Here is a 15,500-nt window from a genome sequence, read left to right as displayed (position 1 = left end):
TCACTCACTGCTCAAAGGCCAATCTGCCCTGGAAGCACCAGCGTGTGAGGAGAACGTTGGGAAATAGCAGGAGGTCCCCACTACATATCAGCAATTGGAGATTTGCTTCTGCGCTTCTGGGAATGTAGCAAATGAAAAATCTTCCCTTTTAATCTCATCCTCAAAGCAGATTTGAGGATCTGAAGAAACTGATAGTGCTACAGTTACATTTATACCTTATACGGTAGGTAATCATAGCAGGCATAAAAAAAATGCTCAAAGACTTGCTGGTGAAGTCCCACTGTTTTCAATTGGTCACAGGGTGCAGATTGTCTTTACAAGCTAATATAAATCAATGTTTGCAGGAACTGACTCTCTAAATAATATCATCACACACTGAGAAACAAAAAAATGCTTGGAATTCTTGTAAAAATCCTGACTGCTGCTAAGGTACTGCTGTCAGCTTTGACATCTCAGGCAGTTTTAAACACCATTCTGCATTTAGATATAACACCGATCTTCTTAGCAAGCAGTGCCAAATACAGAAAATACACTACAAGTAATTTACCTGAACAAGAATTGTTTAAATTATCTGAATAAAATAAAAGTATTCCTGGAGACATGTGGATTTCACAGTTAAGGCAGTGATTTGCTTTTTCTGTAATAATGGATGGATTCTGACAATTAATAATTCAATCAATTTTAGAAGGGCATATTTGATAAGAACATAAGAATGGAAGAAATAGGAGCAGGTGTAGACCATATGGCTCTTCAAGCCTGCTCCGCCATTCAATATGACTGATCCTCTGCCTCAACTCCACTTTCCTGCATTTCCTCATTCCGCTCCCCATAACCCTTTATTCCCTGAGAGACCAAAAATCTGTCTATCTCAGCTTTAAATATACTTAATGATGAAGCATCCACAACCCTTGGGGTAGAAAATTCCAAAGATTCACAACCTTTTGAGTGAAAAAGTTTCTTCTCACCTCAGCCCTAAAGGATTGGCCCCTTATTGTGAGACTGTGCCCCAGTGTTCCAGATTCCCCAGCCAGGGGAAACAACCTCTCAGTGTCTGCCCTGCCAAGCCCCATCAGAACCTTGTATGTTTCAATGAGATCACCTTTCATTTTTATAAACTCTGGAGAGTATAGGACCGATTTACTCAGCCTCTTATCATAAGACAATCCTCACATCCCAGGAACCAATCTAGTGAACATTCGTGTGCCACCTCCAATGGAAGTATATCCTTCCTTAAATATGGAAGCCAAAGACTGACACTGTACTGTCCCACCAAAGCTCTGAGCAATTGTTTCAAGACTTCCTTACTCTTGTACTCCAATCTCCTTGCGATAAAGGCCAACATGCCATTCGCATTCCTAATTGCTTGTGGTACGCTAACTTTCTGTGCTCTTCGTATAAGTACACCCAACTTCCTCTAAGCATCAACTTTTGGAAGTTTCATGCCTTTTAAAAATATTCTGCTCTTCTCTCATTACCAAAGTGAATAACTTCACACTTTCCCACGTTAAGATTTGGTTTGATAGGGATGTTTTAAATTATGCAGGGAAGATAGAAACTGACTGTTTCAATGAGTGAGCTGTCTAGACCAAGAGCAGGATTTTCGGGTGATTGGTTGGGCGGGTGGGCCCGAGAGAGGCTGGGAAATGGTCCGCTGTCCGCGATCAGTCCCCGACCGCGATTTCACGCCGGCCAATTAACAGCCAGCCAGCGTGAAAGGCATGCTGAGAAGCTCAGCGCTGCTGGGGTGGGGGCAGGAGGAGTGCAAGTGCAAAAGTCTGTGCGTGTGCGGGGGAGCGCACACTGAAAGCTCCCTGAAGGCAGAGAGCTGCCTCAGGGGGATGAAGAATTTTAAAATCAAGAATAAAGATTTTGAAAATGTGAAAAACATCTCCCCGCATAGGAAACACTCACATGAACAAAGACATAGTAAAAATTCTGTCGCAATATTTTTATTTATTTTTAAATTAATGTTAGAAACCTCATTCTGCTCACAGATGAGGTTTCATCAAAAATGCAAAGGCTGCCTGGCCGATATGCCCGCCCGCCAACCGTAAGATTGCCGACTCTCATGTGCACCCGCCGACGGAAATATTTGCACTATTGCTGTGGAGCCAGGAGGAGGAGGAATACTCTTCCCGGCTATACCTATGGGTAAGTTTATAAAACCTTGCCTTTTTAGTGGCAGCCTCCAGTGGTCCCTTTAATGACCACTGGTTAGGTTGTTGACAGAACCAAAAAACTGAGAGCAGCTATTTGGTGCATGTTCAACTCAGCATCAATGAATCTCCAGGAGGCATTCTGAAATACGTATTAGGCTCCTCATTAGTATAGCGAGGGACCTAATGCCTCTTCTAAATGGCTAATAGACCAAAAGACCATAAGACGTAGGAGCAGAAGTAGGCCATTCGGACCATCGAGTCTGCTCCACCATTGGCTGATCTGATAATCCTCAACTCCACTTTCCTGCCTTTTCCCCATGACCCTTGATTCCCTTACTGATTACAAATCTGTCTATCTTGGCTTTGAATATACTTAATGATCCAGCCTCTACAGCCCTCTGTGGTAAAGAATTCCACTGATTAACAAACCCCTATGAAGAGAGGTTGGAGAAACTCGGATTGTTCTCACTAGAGCAACGGAGATTGAGGGGCGACTTGATAGAAGTTTACAAAATTATGGACAGAGTAGATAGTCAAAAGCTTTTTCCCAGGGTGGAAGAGTCAGTTACTAGGAGACATAGATTTAAGGTGAAAGGAGAAAACTATAGAGGAGATGTGCGGGGCAAGTTTTTTACGCAGAGGGTAGTGAGTGTCTGGAATTCGCTGCCAGAGGAGGTGGTGGAAGCAGGTACGATAGTGGTGTTTAAGAGGCAGCTTGACAAATACATGAATAGGATGGGAATAGAGGGATACGGACCCCGGAAGTGCAAAATGTTTTAGTTGACGGGCAATATGATCGGCGCAGGCTTGGAGGGCCGAAGGGCCTGTTCCTGTGTTGTACTTTTCTTTGTTCTTTGTTCTCTGAGAGAAGAAATTCCTCCTCACCTGTCTTAAATGGGTGGCCCCTTACTCTGAGATCATGCCCTCTGGTCCTAGACTCTCCCACAAGGGGGAACAATTTCTCAGCATCTACCCTGTCAAGCCCCCTAAGAATCTTATATGTTTCAATAAGGTCGCCTCTCATTTTCTAAACTCCAGTGAATACAGGCCCAACCTACTCAACCTCTCCTCATAAGAAAATCCCTCCATACGTGGGATCAACCTAGTGAACCTTCTCTGGACTGCCTCCAATGCCAGTATATCTTTACTTAGATAAGGGGACCGAAACTGTTCACAGTATTCTAGGTGTAGTCTAACTAGTGCCTTGTATAGTTTTAGCAAGACTTCCCTATTTTTATACTCCATTGCCTTTGAAATAAAGGCCAACATTCCATTTGCCTTCCCTATTACCTGCTGAACTTGTATGCTAGCTTTTTGGGATTCATGCACAAGGACCCCAAATCCCTCTGAGCTGCAGCTTTCTTCAGTCTTTCTCCATTTAAATAATATTCAGCTCCTCTGTTCTTCCTGCCAAAGTGCATATCCTCACATTTTCCCATATTATATTCCATCTGCCAAGTTTTTGCCCACTCACTTAGCCTGTCTATATCCCTCTGTAGACTCTTTGTGTCATCTTCACCACTTGCCTTCCCGCCTAATTTTTGTGTCATCCACAAACTTGGCGATAGTACATTCATTTCCCTCATCCAAGTCATTAATATATATTGTAAATAATTGTGGCCCCAGCACTGATCCTTGTGGTACACCACTAGTTACAGGTTGCCATCCTGAAAATGCCCCCATTATCCAACTCTCTGGGCAGAATTTTCCGTTTGCCTGTTGGGCGGGCCCGACCGACTCAACGGCGGGCGGGCGGCTGATTGCCACTGAAGAAATGGGCCACGCCGCCATTTTCCGCGGGCGAGCCAATTAAGGCCCACCCCGCGGGTAAGTGACTCCTGTGGAGAACAGGAAAATAATTGTGGGGGCGGGCGGCCTCAGACTGCTGGTTCCAATGGGGAACCGGCAGCCTGCATAAAGAGTGGCCAGGCAGCCTGCTTGAGGCAGTGCACCATGGCCACTCGTGGAGAGAGGGAGGGGGGGTCCGAGTGGACAGCAGCATGAGCAGGAGGAGGGGGGCAGGCTGCAGGAGAGGCCAGCGGGGGGCCACTGCACCCCCCGATTTTCCGATGCATGCCTTGCTGTCCTCCTGCAAGAGGTGGCCATCCATTGGCACCTTCTGTATCCGGAGGATGGGAGGAGGAGGGCCCCCCCATGTCATCAGCCAGGCGTGGGAGGAGGTGGGTGATGCTGTAAGCACCCATGATGATGTGCAGTGCACTGGCACCCAGTGCAGGAAAAGATTCAATGAGTTGCTGCGCTCTGGACGGGTGAGTACCATGTCTGTCTTGGCCATTTGACCCAGAAGGCAACCTTAGCCTTTGAGCCCCCCCCACCATGTATTGCTGTCATTACTGCAGAGGGCATCTGTTGCACGCTGGGTGGGCAAATGGGTACTTACCATGCTTACATCAGCCTTAGTGGTTGAGGAGAAGAAGGGTTCTTCCCGCAGCATATGTTGGTCTTTGTGGCATTTGAGTAGTCTGGGAACAACCTGCAGGGGAGGCCGCATGACACATATTCAAAACTCCAACACGTCATTTTGATGGTAATGAGATGGTGCAAGGGGTGCCTCAAGGTGTTTTGGGCAAGTGCCATCTGCTGGCATTGGTGCCGCACCTATTTGCGCATCCTTGCCATGGGCGCTAAGAGCCGTGTGATATTCAAACTGAATGTGTCCAAGGTGGCTGTTGGGGGAGGGGGTTGGGACCAGCCATGCTATCTTCTAGGGACTGATCACCAGTGGTGTGGACAGGAGCCGCTGGAGGCCTCAGATGGGCCACTGTGGTTGGGGTGCGGCGTGCACATGCAGAGTACATGAGCGATCAGCCCCAATAAATCCATTTCTCTGTTTTGCAGGCAAAAACTCACCACAATGCCTGGGAGCGCCAGAGGACTGGAGGTGGGCGCGCCCTCCTGCAGCGCCTCACGCCTTTTGAAGAGCAGGCCATAGAGCTGGGCCGCAGTTAAGAGGCCAGGGCGGCTGGGGGCAGTGAGGCTGGGGTCCGGCGGGCAGGTATTTGAGGTCCACAGTCCCATCCACTCTGTCTGCATGCCATCCAAACCACTGATGGTTGCTGCAATCGTTAATGCTAAAACAATGCTCATTCACAGACGGAGACATTCTGACGTGTAGGTCATACAGAAGGGACCCTCGTCCCCTTGAGGATTCGCATCTCCACCAGCTTCCAAAGTCACCTTATCCCATTTGTGACCACTATCACCATGGTCTAACACGCCATTGGATCACTGCTGCACAGCCAAAGACTTATTTCATCTGAGGGGGTTTGGGACCCCCAGCACCCTTTCAGCCAATGCGCCCCACATTACTTTGTCCAAAAGGTCCTTAGCACCTCAGCTGTGAACATCATGGCACTCAACTTAGATGAATGCCACCACATTACCCATCCCTGCGCCAAGGGGAAATGTTGTCTTCTGCCCACCCGGTCTATGCCCCTCCTTACGGAATGAAGGCCAATAATGTGACCTCTCAATCTCCTGTGATCGACGGCAAATGTCGCTACTGTTTGCGACGTTTCCTCAGCCCCGCAACTATCCAGGCCACAATGCATCTAACTCAGGTACCTCTGCATTCTCCCCACTCCTATGGTTCATAATATGCCATGTGGCATTCCTGAGGCCATCTGACCAGCCTGTCTGCATGTATGTTTAACGTTGGGGCTTGTCTTGACTCTTTTTCAACTCACCAATGTTCTTCTCCTTAAGGTCTTGAAGGGTAAGCGACTTATGAGGCTGGGGGGCAAAGGGATGAACGGTTGAACTGAATGCGCGCTAACTGAATGCACTGTCCTTGTTGTTAATTTCAGCATCACCACCAGAGTGAGCCGCACCTCGACCCCGTGGCTCCCCCTCTACACCTGAGGGCCAACAAGTGCAACTTGTGGCACATCATTTCAGCCAGCCAGGCACCAGCGCAGACACTCACACCTCGGTGGGGACTTTACCATTGGCTAGTGTCCCGGGTCACAGTGGAGAGGGCACATCACGATTGCTGGAAGAGATGGTAGGGGCAGAGAGTGCCGATGGTTCCAGCAGCCGGAGGGCTGCAGGGAACGAGGCACATGCTGAGTCCGGCACTGATGACGTGCCTCTGGAGTTGTCCCCATTGCAGCAGCTGCAGGAAAGGCGGCAGGAAGTGCGTTTGCATCTGGCAGGGTTGCATGAGGGAATGGTTCAGATGCTCTCTGCGACGGAGGAGTCCAGGCAGAGCGCGCGTGAAGAATCCGCCCACAGGGCAGATCATCAGGATTCCTTCAATGAGAGATTGGTGACTCTCATAGAAAGGGGCTTCCACCAAATGGATCACAATATGATTGGGTTACGCTCTGACCTGCAAGCCCTCACAGTGGTTCTGCCCACAGGTGGTGTTTTTCATTGTGGGAGATGTTGTGGACACCAAGCGCCGGCACTTGGTGCCCATGCATCTGCAGTGAGCAGGGAGGTAGATTTGGACCTAACGTTGGCACAGCAGCTGCCTGCTGTTGCTGTGAGCTCCTCTCAGGGTGCTCCGGATGAGGGCAGCAGCTCCTCCGCCCCTCTGCCAGTCAACGTTTCTTCCGTTGAGGCTGCGACAACTGGGGAGGTGCCAGTTCTGGAACTGGCCACTCCCTCCCAGGCGGGGCCATCACAGGCTCCACGGGCCAGAGGACGCCCAATAAGGTCATCGAGGCCAACAGGACAGCAGAGTCAGCAGGCTGTCTCACAAGCCACTCCGAGCGTTGCGGCGGCACCTAGACGTAGCACCCGCAAACGTAAGCATAAGACACCTTAGGCACTCCACGGGTATGTCACTGGTGATTTTGTGTTGGCCTTAGAATAGGGACCCATATTTTTGTGATTGCTAACAAGTGGTGTGTGTTTTTGTTTTGGACAAAATAAAGTCCACCTTTGTAACCATGGCTGAGGGTCTTTTGTTTGTCGTGCATTTTTCTTTTTCACATATTTATCATGAGTGTTTGAGTGGACATTGATGTTTCTGTACTAAGCCCTTATTTGCAGCTGAACAGGTGGAAGATGTAGCACCAAAGTGCCACGTGTGGATGCGCCAGGCAATGCTGGTCCTGCTGATCCATGTGTGTGGAGCTAGCTGAAGGTTCTTTCGATTAAATTTTCGCGGGTGTCCCTGCCTCCTTGGTGTAAATGCGGGTCATCATTCTGCCCCTCATCATCAGCCTGTGCTTCCTCATCCTCTGAGCCACTGCTGGATTCATCATGTGCAGCCTCATCCAGGGCGTAAAGGTCTTCATCGTCAACTGCGTCCCCCCTTTCCAGCGCAAGATTGTGCAGAGAGCAGCAAACTACCACTATCAGAGAGACACGATCTGGGGGGTACTGGAGTGCACCCCCTGAGCTGTTCAGGCAACGGAAGCGGTCTTGAGAAGACCGATGGCTCTCTCCACCACAGCCCTTGTGGTGCCCTGGTCTCTACTGTACTGATGCTCAGCTTCTGTTCTTGTAGCCACCTTCTGAGGGGATAGCCCTTGTCACCCAGCAGCCAACCATCCAGCCGAGCCAGAGTACTGAAGAGCCCTGGCACCTGGGAGTGGTGTCTGAGGATGTAGGTGTCGTGGGAGCTGCCTGGGTACCTTGCACAGACTTGTAAAATCTGCATCCTGTGATCACACACTATCTGTACGTTCATGGAGTGGAAGCCCTTCCTGTTGACGAAGGCACCGGATTCACCTGCTGGCGCCTTGATGACCAAATGTGTGCAGTCTATAGTACCCTGGATGCGGGGAAGCCAGCAATGGCCGCAAAGCCTCTGGCTCGCTGTACCTGACTTGACTTGCCTGGTCGCAGCGGAAGTGGACAAAGGTGGATACCCGTCTGAACAGAGCATCTGTAACCTGCTTGACACAAGTGTGAACAGCTGATTGGGAAACACCGCAAAGATCACCCACCGAGCCCTGGAAGGAGCCAGAGGCATAGAAGTGGAGGGAAACTATGAGCTTCAGAGTCGCTGGCATGGGGTGTCCACCCACACAGTTAGGGGAAATCTCAGGGCCAATCATCTGACAGATATAGTTGACTGTCTCCCTTGAGAGTCGGAGCCTCCTTCGGCACTGCACTTCAGTCATATTGAGGTAGCTGCTTCGCCGCCTGTATACCCTGGCAGCAGGCTAGTGGCGTCTTCTGCGGACCTTTGCACCTTGTCAACCTCTTGGCCCTGTGCCACTTGTACCTGCGCCTGGCCTCCCAAAGGTGGCTCCCCTGGAGGCTGATTGTCCAGTCCTGGCCTCCTCCTTATTCTATCCCTCCCTTCCTCCTCAGGGGAGCTGCCTCCAGTGGAGAGGTCAGAAACCATATCCCCAGGCTAAATGGAGGCCCCCAGGAAGCTGCAGGCCCGAGAAAGATTACTGTCTGCAGACTGGTTTCAAAGTACACAAGAAGCTCTTGGAAATCGATGAGTACTACTAGCAACTTTTAAACACTTTCATCAATTACAACTTTGTCAAAAACATGAACAACCCCTCTGAGTCCACATATCCTGACATTGCAAAAGTTTTGTTAAATAATCTCCTACCCGCCTTCCCGTTGGGCCCGTGCGCCGACCCGAAGTTCGCACGGGCCCCTCAAAATCATACACAATTGGCAAGTTAAGGGGCTTAACGAGCCCTTCAATTAATGGTGGGTGAACTGAGCGTGCCCGCCCACCGAAATATCGCGATGGCGCGCACTGCTGTTGGCACGCTCACGCGACGTCAGCGCGCGTCATTTTATGCGCAGGCTACGCCATCCACACATCAGCCTGAAAATTCTGGCCTCTGTCTTCTATTAGTTAGCCAATCCTCTATACATGCTAACATACTACCCCCAACACCATGGGCTCTTCTCTTATTAAGTAACTTCATGTGTGGTACCTTATCAAATGCCTTTTGGAAATCCAAGTATATTATGTCTACTGGTTCCCTTTTATCTATTCTGATTGTTACCTCCTCAAAGAATTCTAATTAATTTGTCAGGCATGATTTCCCCTTCATGTAGTCATGCTGACTCTGCTTGATTATATTATGTATCTCTAAACGCTCTGCTATTACATCCTTTATAATGTAATCTAACATTTTCCCAATGTAACTGGCATATAGTTACCTGTTTTTTGTCTCCCTCCTTTTTTGAATAAGGGTGCTGCATTGGCAGTTTTCCAATCCTCTGGGACTTTTCCAGAATCTAAGGATTCTTGGAAGATTACTACCAGTCATCCACTATCTCTGTAGCTACTTCCTTTAATATCCTAGGATGCAACCCATCAGGTCCAGGTGACTTATCAGCCTTTAGTCCCATTAGTTTCCCTAGTAATTTTTCTCTAGTGATAGTTATTGTATTTATTTCCTCCCCACATTTTGCCCCATGATTATTTAGTATTTTTGGTATGCCATTAGTATCTTCTACTGTGAAGACTGATGCAAAGTATTTATTCAACTCATCTGCCATTTCCTAGTTCCCCATTATTATTTCCCCAGCCTCATTCTCTAAGGGGCCTATATTGACTTTGACCTCTCTCTTCCTTTTTATATATTTGAAGAAGCTCTTACTGTCTGTTTTTATATTACTTGCTGGTTTACCCTCAAAGTTTATTTTCTCCCTCTTAATTAATTTTATGGGCATCTTCTGTTGGTTATCTGTTCTGTTGCTGATTGTCACCTCACTCAAAATAGTGTGGGATATATTTCAGGAACCCTTTGGGCATGTTGACAACAAGCCCAATTTCCATTCCACTATTTTTGCAGAAGGTTGTATGGTGTAGAATTGGAATTAACGTTTAAACCAGAGATCATAGGTAGGATTTTCCTCCCAGGGTTGGAAATGGACTTTGGGACTGATTCCAGTTCCCTATCCCACCCTCACATAGAAGCAGCCACAGCCCCTGATTTTCACAGGGTCTGGCTGTTACTAGGCTGGAGGGTGGATTGGGTGGCCAATTATTGGCCTCAGGGGCAGAAACAGAGGCGGGTCTGAAAGATAGCGGGCCCAATTTAAGCTCACCATGGCAGCCATTACTGCGGCTGCCATTTCCCAAAAATCTTTGCTGGAATAAACATGGAACAGAAAAAGCAGAGGCTGGAAGCCAGGGCAGGATTGCCCCTTGCTTTGTGAATGCTGACCTGGAGATCCTCCTCGAGGTCGTGAGAAAGAGGAGGGAGATCCTCCTGGAGGATGGCAGGAGAAGACCACCATCTCACACCAAGCAGACCTGGATCGAGATCACTAACACAGTGAGCACACACAATGTGGTCCTCAGGAATTAGGTCCAGTGCTGGAAGAGATTCAATGACCTTATTTACTCTGACAAGGCGGTGCAACACTGGACCTTCAGAACAGCTTCTGGGTATTCAAACTTCAGCAGACACATCAGCTGTGGTGCCTGAAGCCACAAACTTCTCCCGAATTTGGGAGGAATATATGGCCTGAGCACTTACTGGCCCCTCAGCAAGGCTTAGAGTTGTTGTGCTACTGGGAATCTGCCAGTATTGATGCATGCAGCTTCATATGTCAATGAGCCATTGGCATTAGCCATTGAGGCCAGGAGTACCTTATCTCTCTTTTTTATATCCTTGCAAGAGAAAAGGGCACATAATGTCCAAGAAAAGGCCCAGATGGGTGAAGCGTTCCCTTCCTGCATATCGTCACCGCAATGGAAGAAGGATCCATGGAGGGCTGTCCTCACCCTACTTTGAGGCTGACAAAGAGCAAGTCGGCGAAGGCGAGGTGGACATCCCTACAGGAGAGGGTGAATAGTGACTGCAAATACATACGTTAAGGGGGTGCATTGAACTCCAACCTGTCAGATAGCATGGCAACAACTGAGCACGGCAGAGGCTTTTGCTTTCCAAGGCTGGTTCCCCTAATCTCTTCTTGTGCCTCCCACAGATGCTGAGGTTGAGGTGATAGGATTAATTTCTGCACGCTCACTGGGCCAAGAGCAGCCACGGCAGAGATCAGACCAAGTGCCATCACACATTACAAGCACACTCTCCAGCAGCGCAGATACAGTCACCTTGGTGCATACTTGTGTGTGATTAGATAGGATGACACTGGGTGATGAGTACATCTAAAATTTGCAGGAGGTGCCAGAGGCAGAGGCAGCCATAGGCATTCCCCTTGGCAGTTCCAAAGCTTTCATTGAAGGCCCTCTGATCTTGCTTGGTGGAATGCCAGAGTGGGTTCATCAGCCATGTATTGAGGGTGTAGACCTTATCACCAAGCAGTCATCGTCCAGTGCATCTTGGAGGCCCCAAAACAGTCGGTATTACAGGCGAGTGCAAGATAAAAGCATCCCTGCATAGTAGGCATTCATCGAGTTGAAGCTTTTGATGTACATGCACACCAACTGCACATTAACTGAAGGGTAGCCCTTGAGGTTGTGATATTGCTCCCTATTGACATGGGGGCCCATAGAGCTATGTGCATGCAGTTAATAGCACCCTGCATCATCTGGAATCCCACTGTCCTGGCAAAACAGTGTGCCTTTTTATCCTGGTGTTCCCTCCTCTGAGAAAAGAGGATGAAGCCCCCTCTTTTCATGTACACTGCCTCTGTGACCTCCCAGATGCATCTATGAATGGCAAACTGCAAAATATTACTGGGTCATCTATTGTCACCTGGAAGCATCCATTGGCATGCAATGTTAGGGTGACAGTGACCTTCATGACCACTAAGAGGGCTGTCCTCACCCTACTTTGAGACTCCATGTCGGTGTGAAGGAGGTGGCACAGCACCATGACTACATTCTTTATGAATCATAGCCTTCTCACATATTATTAAGTATGAATGGCAGTCCTAGAACATCCATGTGGGTAGGGTCTTCTATGGAGAACCCCCCTTCTCTTCCATCCTCGCAGAACTTCCCCTCTCCGCCTCCTGTTCTCCATGTCCTGATCATATTGTAGAGCAAATGGTGCTGCACCAATTGCCCCCATCCTAGGTAAGGCACTGGTAGTCTGCCCTTCCTGTGATCAGCAAAATCTGTGAATTGCTCCAGCAACTCATCACAGTTCCACAAACTTTCCTTTAGAAGCAAGTCAAAAGCACCTCAGCTGCAACTTGTTGGAGTGGCTCTTCCAATCATCCCAGAACAGGGCCCATCTCTCTTCATAACATTTGTTGTTTCAAATGTGATTAACAAAAACATGTCAGCAAATTAACCAAGCTTAGGGTATCCTGGCATTGCAACAGCCTTTTAAGTCACTGATAACGTCTATTCAAGGGTTTTGAGCACATGCAAGGGACACACCCGTGTGTGTCACTTCACTAATGCTGCAAGGGCTGTGCAGGAAGTGGCCAGTAACACATGGCACACATGGAATCTTACAGTAGGCCTTCATAGTGCCGCTAGAAAGATATGAACGATGAGGAGGGGAATTCTCTGATAATTTTGGCTAATATTTATCTTTCAATTAATATCACATCATTGATCTCAATACTGTTTTTGGGATCTCACTGAGTGTCACTTGACTGCTCTGTTTCGCAACATTATAATAGTGATTGCATTTTAAAAGTACTTCATTGGCTACAAAGTGCTTTGGGACTTCCAGTGGCCATGAAAAGCACTACATAAATGCTGGTTCTTTCTTTATATAAACATCTTCTCTATGTTATTTTAATGCATTAGTTAACTAGATTACTTTAAATGGCTTAACAAATGTGTTGAAATAATGTACAAAGACATTTCTTGCAAGATTCATTTGTTAAAAATGTTGCATCCCATAATAGAATCACTGTTCTGACATAAGCTGGTGAATTAATTTCTTCAATAACAGTAGGAAATTGGAACCACTAATGGGACTCAGGTTTGCAGGAACTAGAAAACTGTGTTCCAACCGTTCCTGTCCTGTCCCCACTGGAAACTCTCTATTAATATTTTTGTTCGAGATTCATCAATGGAAGTACTGCTGGAAGATGTAAGGCAGAGAAGAGTTGCCATGTTTAGAACTGCAGGGCAACACCTGCAAGACAAGTTGTGCAGACTGAATGAGAGGAGGTGGTAGAAGAATTCAGAGCTGTATGCAAGGGACTGACTGCAAATGCTGAAGAAAATTATAGGCCTCAAATATATAGCCAAAGCAATACCACCCACCATGATTGGCAAAGTGTTTTCTACCACTCACAATTCTCACAATTTGGGGAGGTGGTGTCTTGGTGGTGATGTCACTGGGCTAGTAACCCAGATGAACACAGGTTTACATCCCACCATAGTAGCTAGCGGAATTTTAAAAATTCAGTTAATAAAAACATGGAAAGCAAAGCTAGTCCTAGTAATGGTAACCATGAAACTATCATTGATTGTTGTAAAAAACCATTGGATTCACTATTGCCCTTTAGGGAAGGAAATCTGTCATTCTTACCTGTTCTGACCTACATGTGACTCCAGAACTACAGCAATGTGGTTGACTCTTAAATGCCCTCTGAAATGGCCCAGTAAACCATTTAGTTCAAGGGCAATGAGGGATGGGCATCAAATGCTGGTCTTGCCAGTGATGCCTGCATCCCATGAAAGAATAAAGGGGAAAGAAAGCTTTTCAAATGCTCACTATGCAAGCCTTGAATAGTATACCTTGTACTTTGTATACACTGTCTCTATGCACCTTCCATGTTCACCTATAATAGGAATTGTGTTAATTTATGGACATTTTTGTCACCAAGAGAAACACTATCCAATCACTTTCATCTGCTGCTTCCTTCCTTCCCCTTATCTACCAAACCAAACCTCCTCACGGGTTCCTTCCTTTCTTTGCATTTCTCTATTCTTTCTATGATCTGCATAAATGCCCTTTCCAAGCTTATGTCATCCATGAGACCCACATCCACGAGACTCCATTTCCAATGAAATGCAGAACCACTGTCATTGCCTCCCCTTCAGAAAACCCGTTATTTAACCCCTCTGACCGCTATGACTCCCTTTCAAAACTTTATTCTCCTCCAAAGTCCTTGGAAATGTTATCACCTCCTAAATCAGCACCCATCTTTCTTAGAGTGTCATGTTTGAATCCTTCCAGCCCATTCCCACAGCACTGAAACAGCCTTAACTGAAGTCACAAGCAAGATCCTTTGTGACTGTGGCCATGGTGCATTATCATTTACATGCCCTTCTCAAGCTCTCTTCAGCCTTTGGCATAGTTGACTACACTATCCTCCTTCAACATGCCCCCTCTTTTGTCTAGTCTATTTCTTTTATTCATTCATGGAATGTGGGTGTTGCTGGCTAGGACAGCATTTATTGCCCATCCCTAATTGCCCTTGAGAAGGTAGTGGTGAGCTGCCTTCTTGAACTGTTGCAGTCCATGTGGTGTAGGTGCACCAACAGTGCTGTTAGGGAGGGGGTTCAGGGTTTTTCACCCAATGACAGTGAAGGAACGGCGATGCATTTCCAAGTCAGGATGGTAAGTGGCTTGGCGGGGAACTTCCAGGTGGTGGTGTTCCCATGTGTCTGCTGCCCTTGTTCTTTTAGATGCTCGCTCTTGTGGGTTTGGAAGGTACTGTTGAAAGAGACTTGGTGAGTTCCTGCAATGCATCTTGTAGATGGTTCTCAGGATAGAACTGCTCTCACTTGGTTCCACTTTTCCCTATCTGATTGTACACAGAACATCTCCAGTAAATGGATCTCCTCACACCATCATAATATGATCTCTGGAGTCCTACAAGGATCTATTTTTAACCACCTTTTCTTTCTCATTTATATGCTGCTCTTAAGTGACATATTCTGCAGATATGGGTCAGATTCCACATAAGCCAGGATTTTACTGTGCCGCCACAGCGTGTCTCCCCCAGCGGATGTGGCGAGCCATTTAAAGCTCCATTCAGTTTGGTGGGACCATAATATCCCACCGGGCAGGAGGGGCCATAAAACCCTGGCCATAGAATATATGCTAATGACACCCATTTATTCAATACAACCTCTACACTGCATCTGTGCTGCTAGATTGCTTGTTTGACATGAAAGTTCATCCAGCTAAACATTGAGAAGACTGAAGTAACTGTTTTCAGCCTTATACATAATCCAGGTACTCCATCCTCCTTCCCAGCCACTGCCTTGGCTAAGCTAAACTGCTTGCAACCTCAGAAAACTATTCCATCTTGGTTTGAAGTTCCAAGCCCATATCCTCTCCATTACTAAGACTACATCCTTCCAGTTCTGTAACATCACTCGCTCCTGACCTTACAGCAACTAAAGTCAAGGAAGGTATTTTGAACACAGTGGTCGCAGCAGTCACAGCTATCATAATATTTGGCATAATCCATGGAGTTCTTTATCTAACATTAATATCAAAGCTATCAGTCACATACTCTCCTTCTTTCTTAGTTCTCTAATGCCTTGAGGAGCAG

This window comes from Cetorhinus maximus, chromosome 2, assembly GCF_964194155.1.
Source record: "Cetorhinus maximus chromosome 2, sCetMax3.hap1.1, whole genome shotgun sequence".
Lineage (NCBI taxonomy): Eukaryota > Metazoa > Chordata > Chondrichthyes > Lamniformes > Cetorhinidae > Cetorhinus > Cetorhinus maximus.
Note: the sequence above shows the minus strand (reverse complement) of the source record.